Here is a 13812-nt window from a genome sequence, read left to right as displayed (position 1 = left end):
CTAGCCATCACACCCCCTGGGGCTGCCATTCCAGCTACATGAGGACAACCAAAGGGGCAGAAAACACCATTTCAAGCTGAAAAGGTTGAATGCAACTTTACAAAAATGGAGAAACTCTCCCCTTTCCTCTACACTCTCCAGAACCGCCAGCACACCACTACCAGGCACACTAAGCCACTGGATGTAGGACAAACAGTTCATGTAGGAGAGGATTTGTTACAGAGCATCTTCTCCAATCTACTCTAGAAACACGAGCTTCCCCAACACCTCCACTTCTCTCCACAGGGGAGAAACAGGGCAGATGAGAGCTCTGAGGAGACACACTGCCCTGCAGGTGGGAGTGTGGCTGGGGGTGGGGGGCAGGATCCAGCTCATCCCCCAGGTTTCTGGAGGAGCCAGCAGATCCCCAGGCCTCCACAAGGTGGGCGATGCCAGGGGCAGCCAGAAAGCTCCCCCGCCCTTCATGCCCACAGCAGGAAAGCCCAGCAGCTGCAGGGGTCCTGTTCCTCCCAGGTTATCCAAGAGGTTTCAGAGGTTCCCGGTTGAACAGGTCAAACTGCTCTTCTTCCTAACCAGGTTTTGGAGCAGCTAACCATGAAATCGGCCTCTCCACAAGCGTCCCACGGGCAGAGGAAGACACTGCAGACTTGCCCAGCTATTGCGTAGGGGCTCCTGTCCGTGAGTGGGAGGAGGGACATGATGCAGCTGACGGGCATGACCTGGGCACACAGCTAAGAACAGCGTCGGTGAGATGGGTCTGGAAAACCGGCACCATCGACGCTGCTGCAACTGGGGCCACCTGAGGCGTAACGCTCATCAGCCTGTCAGGAAGGGAAACGTGCAGTGTGAGTCTTTCCAAGGCTTCTCTCCCAGACAACCCCTGTGCCAAGCTGCAGGCAGAGCAAGTAAGAAAAGTTTTGACACCAGAACAGGCCAGTTCCAGCCATTAGAAACCCATTTAAAATGCATCTGGAATCCAGCGCTACCAGTGGCCCCAGCTCCCATGCTCCTGCTCCCTGTTTACCCAGGCTGCTTTGAACAAATTCAGAAGGAAAAACAAAAAAAAAAAAGTCCAAAAACCTTAAGGGAAGTGGAAGGAAGAGACAAAGAGCATCAATCAGAGAAGCAACGAATTACAAAGCCACGCAGAAGACAAAAGCCCTTCACCCCTGCAGCCCCCAGGGACTCAAGGAAGCAGCAATGTCGCATCCAGGCAGACACATCTTTAGCAATGAGCTGCAGCCCGCGCCAAACCCTGGAAATAAAAGGAGACAGCTCAGTCATATCCATCTCTACATGAAGTAAAAATAGAGATGCCAGGAGCTGGGCACGTCTGCCTTCTTCCAAGGTGATTTAAGGAGAGCAGTCATAGACTTCAAATTACTTTTTTTCTTCTGGTGACCCAGCGAGCTGCCCTCCTCAAGGGAGCTGGCATTGCACCTCAGGCAGGAGGAAAGCAGAGGACACACATCGCCCTCCCCTGCCAGCAGCAGGTTGTACCTGCACTTTCCCGCTTCCAAAACCCAGTCATGTCCTGAGCAAGCAGAGTCACCGGTCACCCCGCACTCAGCAGCAGGGCCAGCCCCAGCCCCAAGCAACTCCCTCCAGTGTCAAGTCCCATCTATGTCGCACAAACGCTGCAACAGGTACAGGCAACAGAGAGCAGCGTGGGGGGAAGGAGACGCCAACAGGTTTTCTGGGGTGAGGAGGGGAAACAGTAAAAAGCCACAACAGCCCAGGGCAGCGGCTGCTGCACTAGGCAGCAGCTCGCATGGGGCAAATGGAGTGTCCTGTCACCCCTCTGCCTCCGCAAGAACGCCCAAAAAGCTGGGGACTGAGGTCTGAAGAGCCCTGGGTTTTTGCCAGCATGTGGGCTTGGCTCTGCCTGTTGGACCCTGAGCCATCTCTGCTGCAGGGCAGGGGGTGGGCAGCCCCACAAGCATGGGACGAGGTGGATGGCAAAGCCACCCTGTGGATCTGCAGTGACTGCATGCGGCACAAGGGATCGGGCACGCGTCCGTAATGGGCTCAGAGTGTACCTGGGGGCTGAGATACCCCTTGGAAAGCCTGTGAACACCTGGACTCAAACAACAGAGAAGCAGCAGAGGAGAAAGCGCTGTGAGAGATGAGCAAGTCTGTATCAGGGATGTACTCATTTCATGGAAATCAGCCACAGGAAGCCAGAGCTCCCTTCCCTCATCCCTCTCCCACTGCAGCAGGCAGCTGTCACCACGTTCTACTTAGATTCCCTCAAGCTGCTGTCTGTAGGGACAGAGAGCATCCCACAAGCCAGGAACGAGCCACCTTGCCCCCTGCCCCAGCCCTGGACACCCCAGGGGCCAGAAACAGCCTCAGGAGAACAGGGTGATGGATACCCTGAGACCCAACCAACGGCAATGTGGACCTGCCCTTGACACACGATGGGCAGTCACAGTGGCTGGAGGAGACCTCGACACACCACAGCTCCTCAAGGAGTGAAACGTCCGGGTTCAACAAAGATCACACGTTTTGGAACGCCCTGAGATCTTCTGGCCCTGTAAAGCCCCTGCCCTGGATCTGGATGAAGATGACAGGTTTGGGATTACCCACACTGCCACATGGCACTGGGGAAATGGAGAGCCTAGAGGAGAGCAGGATCCACCGACAGAGCAAGTTACCCTCAACCAGTGTGTCAAAATCGTGCAATTCCCAGAAAAGCTCCATGAAAAGTGGGCACTGAGGAAGTCGAGACCTCAAAGAGTGGCAGGATGAGGCTTCTGTACCGATGGCCTTGACACAGAAATGCACCAGCACAACCTCAGACACAAAGGGCTCATGTCCTGTATGCAGGAAGGCTGAAAGCTCACAAGATATGCTACTCCCTCAGCGCCCAGCCTTCACGCATGAATATACTGAGACACTACTAATTAAACCAACAGCTCCTAATTAATTCTCAGCTGTCCCCATCCTTCTGGGTCCGTCCTGTCAGTTCTTGAGACACAAACAGTCCTGGGCATTTCACAAGCCAGTGAGGCAAGAGCAGAGCTTACTCTGAATGCTGCAGGCAGCGGCGAGTTTAGCATGAGGTTAAGGATTGGCTGGGCAGTCTTTTTACCTTCTTCCTTCCCAAGAGCCCAGCACAGGGGCAGGAAGGGGATTCAGCCTCTAATGTGGAAGGAGAGGAGTTGTCTAGAAGAGTAGTTCAACCCTTCCATCTCAACTCAAACCCAATCCCATAACTGGGCCCCTGGAGCTGACTTGTCTGGAGCTGACACACATCAAGCAACATCTCCCACACCAGCAGCAGCCTCCAGCATACAGAGGATTTGGCTCTATCTCCTGTGACCTGGGGGGACACCCCACCTCCCACAGCCTGCCAGCCCATCACACCAGTCACATCCAGTACAGCTCTCCGCTCGCTCGGAGGCTGCAGACAGGCTCCCAGCGTAATACTGAGTCGTTGTCCTGTCTTTGTCCCTGTGCTGCTGCCTGTGGGCGATGCTCCTGCCACACACCACCCCAGCTGGGGCTCAGGACCACCCTGACATCCTCTCTCTAAGCTTTAGCATCATTTAGCCTCAAGGAGCACAATCTGCTGCTCAGCCATTCCATCCCCAGCTTGGCACTTGCCCTCTGCACCCTGCAAGAGGCTGGACCAGCCAAATCACACACAACAGTGAGACAGTCCCTCCTTTCCTGGCCCTGACCTTTCTGGGAGCTGATCTCCAGGATGGTAGAGCCAGCCCTGCAAGCCCAAGCTCAGCAAAACTCATCCTGAGGGCCAGAAATGCCTGTTCTCCCAGGCTGTAGCAACAGGGCTGTATCTGCCTGTTGGCAGGCTAAGGCAGGAGGACCCAGCCTGGGTCTCCCGCATAAACTGCAGGAAGGCTGGATCAGCTCCTCAACGCAGGTGTGTGCCTCTAGAAAAGCAGCAAATCCTCTCTGACTCCTTTCCCAGGCAGGTCGATCCTCTCCCCTCTGCAAGTGGTTTCTTCCATCAGGTTGAGAGCAACAGGGAAACCTACGTTTTCCAGCTCCTGCTCAAAATCTGGGGTCAACGTATATACCAAAAGAAGAAAGCAAACTCTTGGGGTCCTGTTAGAACAAACTCCTGTTCAAACCAAGAGCTCTTCTCCCTTGTAGAGCTAACAGGTTTATTTATAGCATCATAGTGTTTTATCAGCAAGCTGGCTGCCCTCTGAGGAAGGAGGTCATCTTGAACATCTGGAATGAAATCCCGGGTTGAGCACGTTTAACAAGGCCGTCTTTGCCATGTTCCACTGCGGGTAGAAAACTTACCCGGGGAATGAGGCCATGCAGGCTGCAGGAGGGGGACGACTACACGCCACAAAGTCTGTGCCTTGGATCTGCCAGTCCTGCTGCCAAAGGAAACGGCAGCTCCTTAGCAACAGCCACAAAACGCTGCAACACCCACACACAGGGCCTGACTGACGGGCTGCAGCCTGTCCAGCCCCTCATCCTGATCCCCATCGTGCTCACTGCTTGCCAAACACGCTCCAGAAAGGACTGCCCCAACATCCCCTTTCTTAAAACTGCCTCTTGCAAACAAACAAAAGGAAAGGACAAATTTAGGTGGTTTTTCTAAGCTTCAGATTGATGTAGGTCCCAGTGCTGTGCCACCCAAACAGCCTGGGAAGAGAGGTGGCGAGAGTTACTCTGCCTTGAGAGCCCACAATGAGGGCAGAGGTGGTTGCCCCACACGAGCCGGCGGCACAGTCGCTGCGGGGGTGTACGGCCACACAGCTACCACCGCCTGCGCTGTGCCACCTGCCCCTGCCTCTGCTCTGGAGCCACCAGGGCCAGGCTGCCAACCAACCCACTCACAGGCTTCCTGCAGCAACAGCCCAGGCTGGGCCTGGGACAGGCCATATCCCTCGAAGGTGGCAACTGAGGAAGTAGAGAAGGCGAAAGTTGTACCTGGGACCAGTTTCAAGATGGCACAGCCCAGCAGAAGTGCTCCACACAACGCCTGCCGTCACACGCGAGGCGGTGGTGGGTGATGCCAGCCCGCGGGTGCTCGTGCAAGGAGAGTGGCCGTGCAGCGTCACAGCACGCCAAGGGACCGGCGTCCTCCTCCCAAGCCAGGATGGCAGATGCAGACGCCTGTGTGTGCTGGGAACAGCCCAGTCAGATGGCAGGACAGGAGGCACTGCAGGAAACTTCAGCGTTTGGCAGAGAGAGGCACATCCCACAGCTCAGCACGAATATCTCCATGCCAGCCACCCACCCTAGCTGCACTGCCAGCATTCACAGCCTCCTCTCCCCATATCCACTCCTCTGAGCATCAGAGGGGAAATGCAGAGAGCTTGCAGAGGAGCAGAAGGCTGGAGCAGATAGCGCCAGAGTTTCGTGTGGATCTTCAACCGCTCTGGTGTGTGAGGCCAACTTTCAGTCTCCAGAAACTTCTTTCCTTTCTACCTCTCAGGATAGAAATATAGAGGGGGAAATTTTCCCCTGCTGGGAGCCTAGCATACCTGCCCACCTTCTAGAGCTATGCTTGAGACTCGTTTCTGTTCACCCCATCCACGAGAGAGCCATTTGTGCTTTTTTTAGGATGGGACCAAGCTCCAGGCAGCGCTTCCAGCGAGAGTCACACACTGGCTAAGAGCAGCTCAGCTTGTTACCCAGCAGATCTCGGCACATAACACGACCCCTGTCGCTGCCCGCGCTCCCTCCTCCTCCTCGCCTGAGCTTCTGCCCAGAGCTCGCTGCCCAGATCGGTTACACTCAGCGGTTACTCTGAGCAGCAGATGCTGCCAGCTTGGTACAGGAACATCTCGTATTTAGGATCTCGGTAAGGTCCAGGAGAGTTTTACTCACGGTCCCCTGTATGAGACAGATCTGAACTCAGTGCCATGCCTCTCGGCGAACCTGGGCAACTTCAACTTGCTTTTGGGCAACATGAATTTAAGCAAGCTAAGTCCTTCAAAGCAAAACAAGGGTGTACATATATAAGCAGCCAGAGCATCTTAAGCTTCAGTGTTTGGCCCCTAGAACAGCTCCGTGGGAGGGGAATGCAAGTCCCACGTGCCCACCGTGCAGCCAGGTGAGTGAAGCAGAGCCAGCAGCTCGCCCCAGCTCGCAGGAATGTGGATGGGATGCCAGGACCTGCCAGCACTCAGCTCTTCAGCCAGCCAGGGACCACAGCCACCCTTCCTCAAGCTGAAGAGCACTGAAAAAAGAGAGAAACCTCTTTTTTTAAACTGAAACAGGTTTCCACCCAGCACTTAGCACTACTTTAGGCCAAAGCAGTTAAGATATTCTGGTACGCTTGACTTGGCTGTCTAAAAAAGGAAGAACCGGGCAAGAAACCCCACTGCAATCTACCACACAGCGCTGCAGGTCCCAGGAGGCATTTGCTGCGTGCTTTAAGACCAGCCAGGTCCACGCTGTAACAAACTGCCCCTTTAAACTCATTAACAACCTCAATTGTTCTTTCCCAGCAAGTGCAAAGCCAGACACAGGCACCTTCTCCCACCTCGCTGGCAGAACAAGCTGGCGATTCATTCCACACAGGAAGGCTGAGCTCTCTGATGTCCTGGGAACACACCTCTGTTTGCGACCACTGCCAGCTCTTCTCTGTTCTTCCCACACTCCAGAGCAGGTTCAACGAGCTCTCTCCTCCCCAGAGAGCCCCTCTGCCCCCCTCCAAGAGCATCACCCCTCTGCACTGGGTGCGAAAGCCACCGCAGGCAGATAAACAGCCATGATCAGGTTTCCCTACTTAGCACAAAGAGGTTGATTCACCAGAGCCTACTCCCTTTTCAGGATCTGTCTAAATAAAGGCTTCAAAGAGTTCTGGAAATTCATGCTTAACAGGCTTACTGTAATGCCAGAGCATAAGGGCTCCTGTGGGCCAGACTCTGCCATGGGACTGAGTCATGCTCATTTTCTTCTAAGAGTCTAAGATACACTTGTCTAGGAGTTAAGGCTAGAACAAGTCCTGTTGGCTGATGCTCGTTTTGGCAGATCCTCACTGCCGCCCACAACAGCCTGACACAGCTCTCCTGGCGTTCTCGGCAACAGCCAGCCCCACAGATGCAACGCAGATGCTCAGGAGAGGAGGTGATGCCCCTCCAACCCCTCCTGGGGCTCAGGAGATGCTCTTCGGCACAAACCCCCCAGCACCTGCTCCCCATTTTCAAGGAGGAGCACTCACCAAGTTAGCTCATCACCCAGCCAGGAGAAGGTGTGTTACAGGCTGGACATCCCCCACCACACACACCTGGGGCCGAAAGGAATCAGCACAGACGATATTGCCATAACCAGGCATCCTCAGCAAGCCTCTGCCTCCGAGGCACTGAGAAGGACTAAAGCAACAAGTTCAGGACTGCTCAGCCATGCTGGAAAGAACAGTTTTGGTGTGAGGGGTTGGAACCCACGTCCAAGAAGAGGAGACGAGAGCACAGGAGGTGAGCGACTGTGAGCAACCGCACTCAGGCTGCTCCGCTCCAGACAAGGAACTCGCGAGTTGGCAGCTGGAATTTGCTGAGACACCTCCAAATGATTTAGCGCTGCTACAGCTCCCAAGCACAAGCCCGGAGCCAACTCGCCTCCTCCTCATAGGGGAGGCTTCAAATGCCTTTTGCTCAAGAGCCTTATTGATAAGCAACGAAGTGACCACCCTGCATTTAGCAGCAAATCGTTTCGCCCGGGGACCAGCGCAGGCAGGTTCTCCGGGGGGGGAGGCGTGAAGGCACAGCATGGGATGGCACGATGGGAAATTCCAGCTGCCTTGCCTCACCTGCTCCCGCTGAAGATTTCACATACCACACCGACCTCTCAAGAGTTGCTTTTGCACATCTCAGTTGTCAAAAAATCCCCCAGCCCCAGCTTGTTCAGAGAAAGCAGCCAGAATCCACTTCATTCTGCATAAGAGCTGTTCCTGTGATTTTCTTTGATGCCATTCAATGCAAGGAGGTGGATTCTCTATTTATAGCAAGATCATCAGTTTGGAAAAACAACTTACGTTCTTGTTATTATCAGAGCACAAGATACGTAACAAATCCTTGCTCTTCTAGGAGTGCTACCAGTTGGTAAGACAGTGCTCGTGGTCAGGTTGGACACATGCAGAGGTTCAAGCAGACAGAAAACGGATCACTCAGGGACTGAGAGCTAAACCTCTGGACCTGACATTCAGTCCCACACTGACGCTTCCCATCAAAAGGCATCAACTCACACCCACACACCAAACTTTCCTCCCTGGAGATGTTGCCTTCTGAGCCTGTTTTATTCAAGTCTTAATGCAGGGATTCAAGTGGTGTGTCCGGGAGGGATAGACAGCAAAGCTGCTGCAGCACCGTTACCTCTGGCCTGAACTGCTGGAGCCAGAATGACTGAGAACACGGTTCCATCAGCAAGAACAAAGGATTGGAAGTTATAAGCATTAGTGCTCCAGAAATGATTCATGCTTCTTGGAAACAGCTGGGTTTTTTTTGTTACAGCTCCGGATTTTAATCAAGTTTATGGTGCTCAGAGGCCAGAGTGTTTTTAAACTAGGTTTCCCAAATAACTCCAGGCTGGCACTAACTTGCCACACTCGTCACAGGAGTCAAAAGCAGCATCTGTCCTTCTCTGAAGACATCCCCTTACCCTCTCTCTGCTGCCATCATCCAGCATCTCAGGGTTCCGATACACCTGCAGGAGTTTGCTCGAGCCATTCAATTCACCACAGGGCACTGACCACCCCTCTGAACACAGTACCTGATGCTGGACACGGCGGTACCCAGCCACAGTCACCCACTTTCTGGTGAAAGCCTCTACCCACGACCTTCTTCACAGAAAAACATCCAGCTCACACTTGACACTGGTACACTATCGGCTACTTTTAACTGGCCATGAATTAGAGTTGGGAGACATGGAGTTGCTGTTTAAAAGCCATCACCAGGAGACAGAAGCCTGCACATCTTTGTGGTCTGAAGCCATTTCACCTCCTGTTTCAGATCCTGGACACAACCCGGGGACTCGGAGCACATGCAGGCACAACTGCACAAGGCAAAAATCCGCTGACTGGCAGCAGTCTGGTCCTTTGCTCATTTTCTCCTCTCCTAAGCAGTTTGCACTTCCACACGAGAGAGTTGAAGGGCAACAGATTTTAAGACCAACACAAAGAGGTAATTAACTTCCACAGCAATCCCTGCTGCCAGACTTCAGAGGTCACAACAGTCGCCTAAAGGCTGTACATGGGGTATCTCGGCAATCAGCCCTCAAGAGGCACCAAACCCAAACCCAGCCCCTGGCACACTTGCCAGGATGTTTCAGGAGTAGCTGCCATGAGCAGAAGCAAAGACTTGCCTCAATGCCTGGCAGAGCACGTTTTCCACCGGTCAGGTCTGCAGTAGCTTCACAGCACAACCCAACCACCCCAACCCAACCACCCATCCTTCTTCTCTTGGAAGAGCCCAAGCATCCCCAGGCAGCAGAGGATGGCCTGTGTGTCCACTCCTACTCTTCCCGGCCATGAGAGCCTCTAGCAAGACATCGCCAAGTCAAGTGACAGCTATGCATCTTCTCCAGATGTACTTCTTCCTCCTCCCCGAGGGTGACTTTCAATAAAATGTATTCCGCCAACAAGCTATGAGCGGAGCGTGCCCGTCCCTGCGCCCACACATCCCTTGGCAGAGGGGCTGGCCCGAGCCATCACCCTTTTGGCTGCTCCTCCTCACCCGACCCTGCCCGCAGGGCTGGGACAGGGATGCAGAGCTGCCTCCGGAGGAGACGGATGGAAACCCACAGCCTTCCTCCTCCCAGCCAGGGAGCCTCCCTGCTGCCTACCTGTCTCCAGACCCGAAAGACAAACTACATCTCCGCCAGCTCTATGCCACTCCAGGGATAAGCACTCACATCCCGTTTGTCACACTTGGAAGCAAATCAGACAGACAGAACTCCGCTCCGCTTGTTCTGCTATTTTGTTAAACAGGGGATGGGAGGCCACAGCCTGTCTCCTCGCCAAGGAAAGCAGCAAACGGGAGCTTTTCGGATGAGTACAAGTGGTGTGCGGGTGGGGTGAGCTGCAGAGAGAAGCACACATTGCTGCGACAAGAGACACAAAACAATCTCGTGATTAGTTATTGACTCCAGAGGAGTTGGAGCTTTAGCAGTAAGCCAGCCAGGAGAGCAAAAATCCCTCTTTTGTTCCACAGCCTCAGACAGACTTGGCCACACAGCTCCCTGCTGTCTCGCTCCAGACAATGAGAAAAGAAAGTTAATCCACGTCCCTTAGAGCAGGAGTCACCCAGCCTGCCAGAGTGATGCTGCAGAGTGACAGATGAGCATTCCTGAGCACCAGCACCAGCCTCGCCTCGTCCTGGCACCCACCACTGCTGGCAGATGCCAGACAGCTCTAGGACCTCCCCAGGCACTGCCGGTGTCATCGGGGCTAGCAACAGCTTCTGATCCACTCCTTCCAAACCCACCAGGCCCCTGCTCGGCTCTGCACTGCAAGCACCCCGCTCCCTCCGCCCCAGTGATGTACAGGTCACCTGTGGTGCCAAGCACAGAAATTTCTAATCCACTTTTGCAGAGGACAAACTTCTGACTCAGACTGCTAACCAGGGACTGAATCCATCCTTTCATCGCTACTTTCCCCAGCCACGGCCTTTCTGCAGAAACAATGTCTTCCTCTGTATCAGGGGTCAAGTGGCGGAGAGGATTGCAGCCAGCAAAGTCCTTCTGTGTCACCTCCTTCCCTCAGGAAGGGCACAGGTTACGCACGCATCAGAACCACCTTGCCTGTTAGCCAAACCCAAACTTGTTCCTCCTGCCCTTCTCGGGCAACAGAAGTCACCTTTTCACATGGACACACGACTTAGGATTCGAGTGACCTGCTTTTCACCACCAGCTTCCTTAGTTCTCCGTACAAGAAGTGAGAATATTTACTACATTTAAGATTAGAGAAGGGAAATCATGATTCACTGGCTCCCGGTTCTCCAGAAATGGGAATTATGTACCTGGGTACTTCTAGAGCACAAACACACGCAGGTATTTGTGTTTGGAGCTTTGTAGTTCAAGGGAGTGATTTTAAAGTCATCACTGCATAAACCTGGACAGCTAAATAATAGAGCAGAGAATAGAGAAGTGCTGAAATCTGTTCCGGAAAGCACTTGCAGTTTCTTTACTCTTAGTGATCCAGGAGAGAGGGCTGTTATTTTAGCATTACATGTCTGCCCGCGAGAAGCCTCTCTGAATGGCAGGCAGCAGGACCGAAATAATCTGCGTGGCCCCTGGAAGCCAAGGAGTTGAGAGCAAAGTGCTTCAGCATCCCCAGGCAGCACAACCCTTGGTTCCAGCACACTCCTGCCAGCGACCCGGGCTGCCCGCCCTCTCCTGAACAAACTATTTCCCTCCCCCATCCCCAGAAATTACCTCCGTCTCTAGCTGTCCAAGCGCCAGCTTCCTGTTAAGATTAATTATTCTTTGTACACCCGTGTTTGATGATTTACCCAGCAAGCCAGGCACAATGATAAGGAATTCTGCGCTCCCATTAGCGCTCTCCCCTGAGGCTCAGAAGTTTTCAGGGAAGAACCTTCACCACAGCACCGCCACTGGGAGAAGCGTGCCTCCCCAGAAGGTCGGCGCAGGTCACCAAAGGCCAGTCATCACCTGTGACGCTGCCACAGCGTCAGCTGAAGAAGATGTGCCACTGAAGAGCCTTTACTGCTAGTCAGCAGGGCTGGCACGGAAGTCAGCATAAGTGGGAGCATTTAGGATTCCAAAAGGTGTGTCTCCAGTTACGCTTTCCTATGACCCAAGATCTCCAGTGTGTTTAGCAAGGCAGACCGGGTTTTGTTTGTAACGTCCACTTTTCGGAAGGTGCAATTTTCCAAGAGCCATAAAATGAGTTACTGTGTGAAGTGGTCATCTACCGGCTTGTTTGCCTTTGTGATCTCAAAAACCACAACACAGAGAAGCCGCCGCACCGGCCTGGTCCAGCTCAGGAAATGGAAAGCATCAAGCCTCCACGCTGCGGGCCAGACCTGCAACAGGCGAGGACTTTGTGTCTTCTCCTGGGAGCTGTTGATTAGTCTGAAAAGTCACAGCCGGTCACAGAAGGTGTAGGAGTATGTACCGTGCAAGAAAAGTTGATGCCACCCACCTCTCCCCACACCCCAGCAGAAAGCCACAGCATGTCAGAGGTTGTCTCGTCCCTCCGCTGCCGAGCCCATGGAGCTCAACAGGGCTGACTAGTGCCTTCAAAACCTATTCCCAGTCCACTGTCACACCAAGAATGACACAAGCCTCCTCCTCTGGGAGTGAGACATTTCTTTCAGCCAGAAGGAAGGAGAGGATGCCCATCCAAACAATCCTCAGCCCCGATGTGGAGGGCTTAAACACCAGAGGCCATAAGATAGAGAACAGCAGGGAAGCAAAGAGTCACCTTGCGCTCTGAAGATGTCGGTGTCGCATCCGAACGTTGGACAGGTTCAGACACCAGTTACGGCAAGTTTCTGTCCCAGCTAGTAAAGCCAACGTGCAGGGACCAAAGCCCAAAACAGCCACTCCAGTCACCTCTGCATGGAAGCAGAAGGAAGGGCCACACACCGACCATCTCAGATTTTGGCTCAATGCTTCTGCCAGCTTTCCTAGAGCGCTGTTCAGCTGCCCCAGCTTCTTACCAAAAGCGCTGTTCTAGCATCAAACACCAGATGCAACAGCAAAGCACCTGCTGGTGTCAATACTTAGGCCAGACCCCAAGTTTCACAGAGCAGAAAGGTCAGAATAAAAAGACACTTTCCTTCTTTCCCCACAATAATCAGCTGCAGCAAGCCGGGAAGCAAACAAGATCTGGTGTAGAGGAGAACCTGGCAATTCCTCTCCAAGATGGGAGTTGTAGAGGCAACGGCAAGGTATAACCATGGCCAGCTGGCCCAACCTGGCACAACCTGGCCCTCCAAGGACAAAAGCTCTCATCTCATCCAAGAGGCATCTTCAGGAACAGGAGTGGAAGTCAACAGGGTGGGCCAAGGATGGAAGTCAGCCACACTTTGCCAAGAATGTCTTTGCATGGCCAGCTGGCAGCACAAGGGGCCAGCGCAACCGGGCCCTCCAAGGACAAAAGCTCTCATCTCATCCAAGAGGCATCTTCAGGAACAGGAGTGGAAGTCAACAGGGTGGGCCAAGGATGGAAGTCAGCCACACTTTGCCAAGAATGTCTTTGCTGGATGAAGTACATCTGGGAGTACTCTCCAAGGAGTGGATGTGCAACTGTTTTGCTCCAACAGGAGTTAATCAGGCTACAAGTCTGCACTTGTCCTAGATACTTTTCTCCTCAGGAAGCTTCTAAAAAGCTATTGCAGACAGAGCAGGGAGAGGTGCTCGTAAAAACAAGACATAAGCAAGCATAGACACCATCACCCAGGCTGACGTCTCTGTTCAAGAGACTGCATTTTCCATTCTTTGGTCTCCCCTCCCCAACAATTTGTTATAAAGAAAGAAGCGTGCACGTAGGAGAAGCAAGCAAGACAACCTCAGGGAAAACAGCAAATCAGTTCCCATTTCCACAGAGCTGAGCACAAAACTTGCAAATGCAAATGACTCCTCTAAGGCAAGAGAGCAAGTTTGGAAGCATCTGAACCCAGGAGCTCGTCTCCCCCTTGTTCGTCCGTGTCCTTCCACCCCAGCCAGGAAATGGGGCTGGGGTCTCCCCAGGAGTAACAGCCACCCCCAGGGACCCCCACGAACACACCTGCTTGCCTCTCTCCCTCGGAACACACAGAACCACGTACTCAGCCTGGACATCACCCAGACTGGTACTTCCACAACTCAAAACATTCTGAGCTCATCCTGGACATCACCCAGACTGGTACTTCCACA

The sequence above is a fragment of the Apaloderma vittatum genome, unplaced genomic scaffold, assembly GCF_000703405.1.
Source record: "Apaloderma vittatum isolate BGI_N311 unplaced genomic scaffold, ASM70340v1 scaffold21500, whole genome shotgun sequence".
In the NCBI taxonomy this organism is placed as follows: Eukaryota; Metazoa; Chordata; class Aves; order Trogoniformes; family Trogonidae; genus Apaloderma; species Apaloderma vittatum.
The sequence above is the reverse complement of the archived record's forward strand: the minus strand, read 5'-3'. Positions refer to the sequence as shown.